This window comes from Aethalodelphis obliquidens, unplaced genomic scaffold (genome assembly GCF_003676395.1).
Source record: "Aethalodelphis obliquidens isolate GAN/ISIS:26980383/991018 unplaced genomic scaffold, ASM367639v1 scaffold3, whole genome shotgun sequence".
Classification (NCBI taxonomy): Eukaryota; Metazoa; Chordata; class Mammalia; order Artiodactyla; family Delphinidae; genus Aethalodelphis; species Aethalodelphis obliquidens.
The window spans coordinates 36,480,477-36,490,273 of record NW_020837947.1 but is presented as its reverse complement, the minus strand read 5'-3'; the positions used below and the strand labels follow the sequence as shown (position 1 = coordinate 36,490,273).

The window sequence follows — 9,797 nt, the reverse complement described above, 5'->3', positions numbered from 1 at the left end:
CTCTCAGAGATCTCCGCTCAACGCAAAGACCCAGCTCCACTCAATGAGCAGCAAGCTCCAGTGCTGGAAACCCCATGCCAAACAACTAGCAAGACAGGAACACAACCCCACCCATTAGCAGAGAGGCTGCCTAAAATAATACGTTTACAGACACCCCAAAACACACCACCAGACGTGGCCCTGCCCACCAGAAACATAACATCCAGCCTCATCCACCAGAACACAGGCACCAGTCCCCTCCACCAGAAAGCCTACACAACCCACTGAACCAACCACTGGGGGCAGACACCAAAAACAAAGGGAACTACGAACCTGCAGCCTGCAAAAAGGAGACCCCAAACACAGTAAGTTAAGCAAAAGAGAGACAGAGAAATACACAGATGAAGGAAGCAAGGTAAAAACCCACCAGAAGAAACAAATGAAGAGGAAATAGGCAGTCTACCTGAAAAAGAATTCAGAGTAATTATAGTAAAGATGATCCAAAATCTTGGAAATAGAATGGAGAAAATACAATAAACATTTAACAAGGACCTAGAAGAACTAAAGAGCAAACAAACAATGATGAACAACACAATAAATGAAATTTAAAATTCTCTAGAAGGAATCAATAGCAGAAAAACTGAGGCAGAAAAACGGATGAGTGACCTGGAAGATAAAATAGTGGAAATAACTACCACAGAGCAGAATAAAGAAAAAAGAATGAAAAGAATTGAGGACAGTCTCAGAAACCTCTGGGACAACATAAAATGCACCAACATTCAAATTATAGAAAAAGAAGAAGAAAAAATGAAAGGGACTGAGAAAATATTTGAAGAGATTATAGTTGAAAACTTCCAAACATGGGAAAGGAAATAGTCAGTCAAGTTCAGGAAGCACAGAGAGTCCCATACAGGTTAAATCCAAGGAGAAACATGTCAAGACACATATTAATCAAATGATCAAAAATTAAATATAAAGAAAAATATTAAAAGCAGCAAGGGAAAAGCAACAAATAACATACAAGGGAATCTCCATAAGATTAACAGATGATCTATCAGCAGAAACTCTGCAAGCCAGAAGGGACTGGCAGGACATATTTAAAGTGATGAAAGAGAAAAACCTACAACCAAGATTACTCTACCCAGCAAGGATCTCATTCAGATTCGACAGAGAAATTAAAACCTTTAATGACAAGCAAAAGCCAAGAGAATTCACCACCACCAAACCAGCTTTACAACAAATGCTAAAGGAACTTCTCTAGGCAGGAAACAAAGGGAAGGAAAACACCTGAAATAACAAATCTGAAACAATTAAGAAAATGATAATACGAACACACATATCGATAACTACCTTAAATGTAAATGGATTAAATGCTCCAACTAAAAGACACAGACTGGCTAAATGGATACAAAAAGAAGACCTATATATATACTGTCTACAAGAGACCTACTTCAGACCTAGGGACACATACAGACTGAAAGTGAGGGGATGGAAAAAGATATTCCATGCAAATGGAAATCAAAAGAAAGCTGCAGTAGCATTTCTCATATCTCACAAAACAGACTTTAAAATAAAGACTATTACAAGAGACAAAGAAGGACGCTACATAATGATCAAGGGACCGACCCAAGAAGATGATATAACAATTGTAAATATTTATGTACCCAACACAGCAGCACCTCAATACATAAGGCAAATGCTAACGGCCATAAAGGGGAAATCGACAGTAACACAATCTTAGTAGGGGACTTTAACACCCCACTTTCAACAATGGACAGATCATCCAAAATATAAATGAATAAGGAAACACAAGCTTTAAATGATACATTAAACAAGATGGACTTAGTTGATATTTATAGGACATTCCATCCAAAAACAACAGAATACACTTTCTTCTCAAGTGCTCATGGAACATTCTCCAGGATAGATCATATCTTGCGTCACAAATCAAGCCTTGGTAAATTTAAGAAAATTGAAATCGTACCAAGTATCTTTTCTGACCACAACGCTCTAAGACTAGATATCAATTACAGGGAAAAAAATCTGTGAAAAATACAAACATATGGAGGCTAAACAATACACTACTAAATACCCAAAAGATCACTGAAGAAATCAAAGAAGAAATCAAAAAATACCTAGAAACAAATGACAATGAAAACATGATGACCTAAAACCTATGGGATGCAGCAAAAGCAGTTCTAAGAGGGAAGTTTATAGCAATACAATCCTACCACAAGAAACAAGAAACATCTAAAATAAACAACCTAACTTTACATCTAAAGCAGTTAGAGAAAGAAAAACAAAAAACCCCTGAAGTTAGCAGAAGGAAAGAAATCATAAAGATCAGATCAGAAATAAATGAAATACAGATGAAGAAAACAATAGCAAATATGAATAAAACTAAAAGTTGGTTCTTTGAGAAGATAAAGAAAATTGATAAACCTGTAGCCAGACTCATCAAGAAAAAAAGGGAGACTCAAATCAATAGAATTAGAAATGAAAAAGAAGTAACAACTGAGACTGCAGAAATACAAAGGATCATGAGAGATTACTACAAGCAACTATATGCCAATAAAATGGACAACCTGGAAGAAATGGACAAATTCTTAGAAAAGCACAACCTCCCGAAACTGAACCAGGAAGAAACAGAAAATATAAACAGACAAATCACTAGCACTGAAATTGAAACTGTGATTAAAAATCTTCCAACAAACAAAATCCCAGGACCAGATGGATTCAGAGATGAATTCTATCAAACATTTAGAGAAGAGCTAACACCTATCCTTCTCAAACTCTTCCAAAATATTGCAGAGGGAGGAACACTCCCAAATTCATTCTACAAGGCCACCATTACCCTGATACCGAAACCAGACAAAGATGTCACAAAAAACAAAACTACAGACCAATATCACTGATGAATATAGATGCAAAAATCCTCAACAAAATACTAGCAAACAGAATCCAACAGCACATTAAAAGGATCATATACCATGATCAAGTGGGGTTTATCCCAGGAATTCAAGGATTCTTCAATATATGCAAATCAATCAACGTGATAAACCATATTAACAAACTGAAGGAGAAAAAACATATGATCATCTCAGTAGATGCAGAAAAAGCTTTTGACAAAATTCAATACCAATTTTTGATAAAAACTCTCCAGAAAGTAGGCATAGAGGGAACTTACCTCAACATAATAAAGGCCATATATGACAAACCCACAGCCAACATTGTTCTCAATGGTGAAAAACTGAAACCATTTCCACTAAGATCAGGAACAAGACAAGGTTACCCACACTCACCACATATTATTCAACATAGTTTTGGAAGTTTTAGTCATAGCCATCAGAGAAAAAAAAGAAATAAAAGGAATCCAAATCAGAAAAGAAGAAGTAAAACTGTCACTGTTCGCAGATGACATGATAGAGAACCCCAAAGATGCTACCAGAAAACTACTAGAGCTAAGCAATGAATTTGCTAAAGCAGCAGGATATAAAATTAATGCACAGAAATCTCTTGCAGTCCTACACACTAATGATGAAAAATCTGAAAGAGAAATTAAGGAAACACTCCCATTTACCACTGCAACAAAAAGAATAAAATACCTAGGAATAAACCTACCTAAGGAGACAAAAGACCTGTGTGCAGAAAACTATAAGACACTGATGAAAGAAATTAAAGATGATACAAACAGATGGAGAGATATACCATGTTCTTGGATTGGAAGAATCAACATTGTGAAAATGAGTATAGTACCTAAAGCAATCTACAGATTCAATGCAATCCCTATCAAATGACCAATGGCACTTTTCATAGAACTAGAACAAAAAATTTCACAATCTGTATGGAAACACAAAAGACCCCGAATAGCCAAAGCAATCTTGAGAAAGAAAAACTGAGCTGGAGGAATCAGGCTCACAGACTTCAGACTATGCTACAAAGCTACAGTAATCAAGACAGTATGGTACTGGCACAAAAACAGAAATATAGATCAATGGAACAGGATAGAAAGCCCAGAAATAAACCCACACACATATGGTCACCTTATCTTTGATAAGGGGGGCAAGAATATACAATGGAGAAAAGACAGCCTCTTCAAGAAGTGGTGCTGAGAAAACTGGACAACTACGTGTGAAAGAATGAAATTAGAACACTCCCTAACACCATACACAAAAATGAACTCAAAATGGATTAAAGACCCAAATGTAAGGCCAGGCACTATAAAATTCTTAGAGGAAAACTTAGGCAGAACACTCTATGACATATATCATGGCAAGATCCTTTTTGACCCACCTCCTAGAGAAATGGAAATAAAAACAAAAATAAACAAATGGGGCCTAATGAAACTTCAAAGCTTTTGCACAGCAAAGGAAACCATTAACAAGACCAAAAGACAACCCTCAGAATGGAAGAAAATATTTGCAAACGAATCAACCAACAAAGGATTAATCTCCAAAATATATAAACAGCTCATGCAGCTCAATATCAAAAAAACAAACAACCCAATCCAAAAATGGCAGAAGACCTAAATAGACATTTCTCCAATGAAGATATATAGATTTCCAACAAACACATGAAAGGATGCTCAACATCACTAATCATTAGAGAAATGCCAATCAAAACTACAATGAGGTATCACCTCACACCAGTCAGAATGGCCATCATCAAAAAATCTACAAACAATAAATGCTGGAGAGGGTGTGGAGTAAAGGGAACCCTCTTGCACTGTTGGTGGGAATGTAAATTGATACAGCCACTATGGAGAACATTATGAAGTTTCCTTTAAAAACTAAAAATAGAACTACTATACGACCCAGCAATCCCACTACTGGGCATATACCTTGAGAAAACCATAATTCAAAAAGAGTCATGTACCACAATGTTCATTGCAGTTCTATTTACAATAGCCAGCACATGGAAGCAACCTAAGTGTCCATCAACAGATGAATGGATAAAGAAGATGTGGCACATTTATACAATGGAATATTACTCAGCCATAAAAATAAACAAAATTGAGTTATTTGTAGTGAGGTGGATGGACCCAGAGTCTTCATACAGAGTGAAGTAAGTCAGAATTAGGAAAACAAATACCATATGCTAACATATATATATGGACTGTAAAAAAAAAAAAAGAAAGAAAGAAAAATGGTTCTGAAGAACCTAAGGGCAGGACAAGAATAAAAACGTAGCCATAGAGAATGGACCTGAGGACACGGGGAAGAGGAAGGCTAAGCTGGGTCACAGTGATAGAGTGGCATGGACATATATACACTGCCAAATGTAAAACAGATAGCTAGTGGGAAGCAGCCACATAGCACAGGGAGATCAGCTCGGTGCTTTGTGTCCACCTAGAGGGGTGGGATAGGGAGGGTGGGAGGGAGATGCAAGAGGGAGGAAATATGGGGATATATGTTTATGTATAGCTGGTTCACTTTGTTATACAGCAGAAACTAACATACCATTGTAAAGCAACTATAACTCCAATAAAGATGTTAAAAAATAAATAAAGCACCAGATGGTAAAGATTTTAGGCTTTGCTCACTATAACAGTCTCTGTCGAAACTACTCAACTTTGCTTTTGTGGCTTGAAAACAACCACAGACATGATAAAAATGAATAAGCTGTGTTTCAATAAAACTTTACTTACAAAAACAGGCAGCTGGCTGGATTTAGCCCATGGCTATAGTTTGATGCCTTCTGATGTAGACTAAATATATGCTGGAAGAGGAATCTATGGTACTGTAATGTTGCCTATATCGAGATAGGACCATGATTTCTTGTAAATGTAGAATACGCTCCTTTATTTTCTCCAAGAGTCTGGTTGATGCATATTGTATTTTAAATATAAGCATATACCTAAGACCAAAATATTCAGAGTTCAATAAACAGGCAGAGAAGAACATATGCTGTGACCCTCAGATCAAACAATTTTCATGCCCTCATTAATTTATTTTACACATATTTGTGGGTTGCCTATAATATATAAATTACTGTGCTAGGTACTACATGGGATGCAAATATGGGTAAGATTGAGACTCTTTCATCAGGAAGTTAAGACCCCAATAGGGGAAAATAACACATTCATAAATATATATAATACAAGATATACAAAGAAATGGGTCACAAAAGAAATAGAAATACATTTTTCTAGATGAGGGAGAAATTACTCTTGACTGACTTGAAGTGCAGAGTTTTGGGAAAGAGATCAGAGCCCTTTTCATGAAGGAAATATGATATATGTACCAGGTCTTGTAGACCTAGGCAAGTAGAAATTAGAAAGGCAATACTGAGAGAAAGGGCATAAAAAAACAAAGAAAACAACATAAACAAAAGTCCAATAGTGAAAAAAAGAAGCATAGACTGTATGGAATAAAAATGAATAATTTGTGCAATTTGAAGCTTATACAGTTTTTTGAGCCCAATTTAAGAAAAAGAATACAAAATTACATACAAAAATGAATATGTATTTGTCATGAGAAAAGAAGTCACAACAAATGAGAAACTTTTAAAAGCAGCAAATACCACAAATATCACAAGATCCAGACACTATGGAACACTTGAATTATGTTACTATCTAACACACCTCTCTCCAGGGACTGGCTATACTCTTCTATCCTGTCTCCTTAGGACAAGGAAGATAACTCAGGCTTTCCTCTAGCACAGCTGATCATAATGTGTTTACTAGCAATAGTATATAAAAGTTTCTTTCAACTTCACAAAATATCTATTAATAATGGGTAAAATTTTAGGACTACTGTAAAATTGAGGAAACCCTTTAAATTGTGTGACATTGCGGGTGATTTCAAAGCATTCTGTGCACTAATTGTAAATATTCCTTGAAATGACAACAAATCAATCCTGAATCACTGATGTCCTCATGTAGTGGCGTATCATTAGTTTTATGTTATCTTTGTTGGAGGAAGTATCACGGGTCAAGAATTTAAATCTTTTATCAATGTGTTCATACGTCACACCTCATCATTAATCAGATTATCAAACAGTTCATGAACCTATTCATTATGTCCATTTGCAAAGTATTTCTTCCTCTTAGTGAATTTAGAGGAGAGGAACCTTATATGATGAGAAAGCCTGCATAAGGCAATATCTGTGGGCCACCAAAATAACACTTTGAATAATTTTAATTACAAATTCTGTATTTCTACAGTTTGGTGATTTTATTACCTATTTCAATAATCAATTACACTAGCAGCACTTAAGTTGTTTTAAATGTTTAAAAAATATAAACAAAGAATGCACCAACTAACGAGGTCATAAAATTAATATAACCTCTTGATGAATAACAAAATTTATCATGATATATTTTTAGCGCCATCTAGTGTTTAAAAGACTTCATAGAGTAAATAAATATGCAAACAATTTAGTTTTAAAATTTTTTTCAACATATATTCTTTGATTCTACATCCCAGTCATACCATCTAAGGTTTTGCATTAAATACTGACAATAAAATAATTGATTGTAAGGTTATGTGGGCTTCTAGAAATTAAATTATTATGAAATAAAAGGAATTAAGTCATCCCTTCACTATTTTACAGGAGATGTCAGTCAGGACCTCAGCTACCATAAAACAAAGGGACTAGTTCTCATTGAAATGCCCAATCAGATAAATATTTTCATAGAGTCTTCGGTCTATGAGGATATGTTTGATTCAAACCAAGTTGAATTTAAACTGTTATGTGATATCTTTTTATATAAAAATTCATTTTATGACTCACTTTATAGCTCTATTAAAAGCTTTCTAAAGTTTTACTTAGCTGTCCGCCGCTGTCCCAGCTGACTCCGTGCCGCTCGTTGCGATGGAGGTCGCCACCGAGTTTGTGGTCCAGAGTCCAACATGGTCTACAGTCCAAGGCCAGCGAGGTGCAGTAAGTACCGGATGACGTGCATCAGCCGCGAAGCCGCCATCCTCAAGAGGCACGCCAGGTCCACGGGCTTCACCTTCCGGACCGCCCGGCAGGTGCCCGGGCTCGCGGTCGTGCTTGTGGGCTGGGGCGCGAACAAAGGCTCCAGACTGCTGCAGTGCTGGCCCACCGACTGCGCCTGTCCTGGCCCACGCGCACCTGCCAGAAGGAGACCAACTACAAAGTCTCGCTGACGCAGGCGGCCCCGTTAACCTGGGCCTGGTCAAAGAAAGCCAGGACGTATTCGTGCCCTTCAGCTCGCTGCTGCCCATGGTGGCGCCCGACGACCTCGCATTCGACGTCTGGGCCATAATCGTCTCTGAACCTGACGGAAGCGATGCAGTGCACACAGGAGCCACAGGAAAAACCGTGGCCGCACCTGGAGGCTCTGCTTCTGCGGCCCTCCGTCTACCTCCCAGAGTTCCTCGCGGCTAAATAACCGGAGCGCGCGGGCCGACTACGTCATCCTGGGCACGCGCGCCTAGCAGCTGGAGCTGATTTGTACCGACTACTGCAGCTTCCAGTCCGGCGCCGGGCTGGCTGAAGTCATCGTGCGGAAGACAGCGAATACGGAGCACTTTTCCGAAGTGATCCCGGGCCTCAATGACACCGCTGAAAACCTGCTGAGCACCATCCAGCTGGGCCTGGAAGTGTCGCCCTCCATGCTGTTTGTGGTGGCCAGCATCTTGAAGGGCTGCTCCTTACTCGGTGGGTCCCCACTGACCATGCTGGTGCCTGGTGCCCTCGAGTTCAAGTGGCAGTGCAGCCTCTTTGTGGGTGGAGACGACTTAAGGTCGGGCCAGACCAAGGTCAAGTCCGTGCTCGTGGGTTTGCTTATCTGCTCTGGCCACGAGACCACGTCCATCGTGAGGTACAACCACTTGGGCAACAATGACCGGCAGAACCTGTCGACCCCGCCACAGTTCTGCTCCAAGGAGATGTCCAAGAGCAGCGTGGTGGACGACACGGTGCACAGCAACCCAGCGCTCTACTAGCCGTTTGTGGAGCCCGGTCACTGTGTCATCATCAAGTATGTGCCATACGTGGGCGACAGCAAGCGTGCCCTGGATGAGCAATCAGAGCTGATGCTGGGCGGTACCAACACGCTGGTGCTGCTCAACACGTGCGAGGACTCGCTCCTGGCCGGGCCCATCATGCTGGACCTGGCGCTGCTGACAGAACTGTGCCAGCGTGTGAGCTTCTGCACCGACGTCGACCCACAGCCGCAGAGCTTCCACCCCGTGCTGTTGCTGCTCAACTTGGCATCCTCTTCCAGGTGCCGCTTGCGCCGCCAGGCAGCCAGGTGGTCAACGTGTCTTTCTGCCCCCGCAGCTGCACGGAGAATATCCTCACAGCCTGCGTGGGACTCTGGCCGCAGAACCACAAGCTTCTGGAGCGCAAGATGGTGTGCCCTGGCCTCAAGGGAGTTGGGCTTGTGGCTGTCACCTGTGCCTTGCAAGAAAGGACCAGTGCCCACCGCCCCCAGTGGCTATACTGGTGACGCCAATGGGCACTTGTAGGCCGAGTCACCCCAGATGCCCACCACCTAAAGGCCATGGCCATACAGCTCCACCATAACTCCTGTCCCCATTGCTCCTCAGAACCCAACCTTTCCAGACCCCCAAAGATAATAAAGCTAGTGCCACTATCAAAAAAAAAAAGTTTTATACAGCAAATCAGTAGATTTACAATCACCATCACCAAAACCAAGCTAAGTTCTTTAATCAAAACAACACAGCTTTCTTGGTTTTACTATTTTTATCCTATAACAAACAATACTGGGTTAACAAAACAGAAGTTTATTTAAACTATGTTATTGTTATGTGTGAAACATAAAACTAAAAAAAACAAAATTTTGCGGTCACCGTGAGAAACAAGGGATAGGCAACAGATTCGTT

At 39.8% G+C, this 9,797-nt stretch overlaps 1 pseudogene; it reads left to right on the top strand.

The window, feature by feature from the left end:
• The first annotated feature begins 7,794 nt into the window (after window positions 1–7,794).
• Window positions 7,795–9,676, top strand: LOC113605885 (inositol-3-phosphate synthase 1 pseudogene; annotated as a pseudogene).
• Window positions 9,677–9,797: the final 121 nt, after the last annotated feature.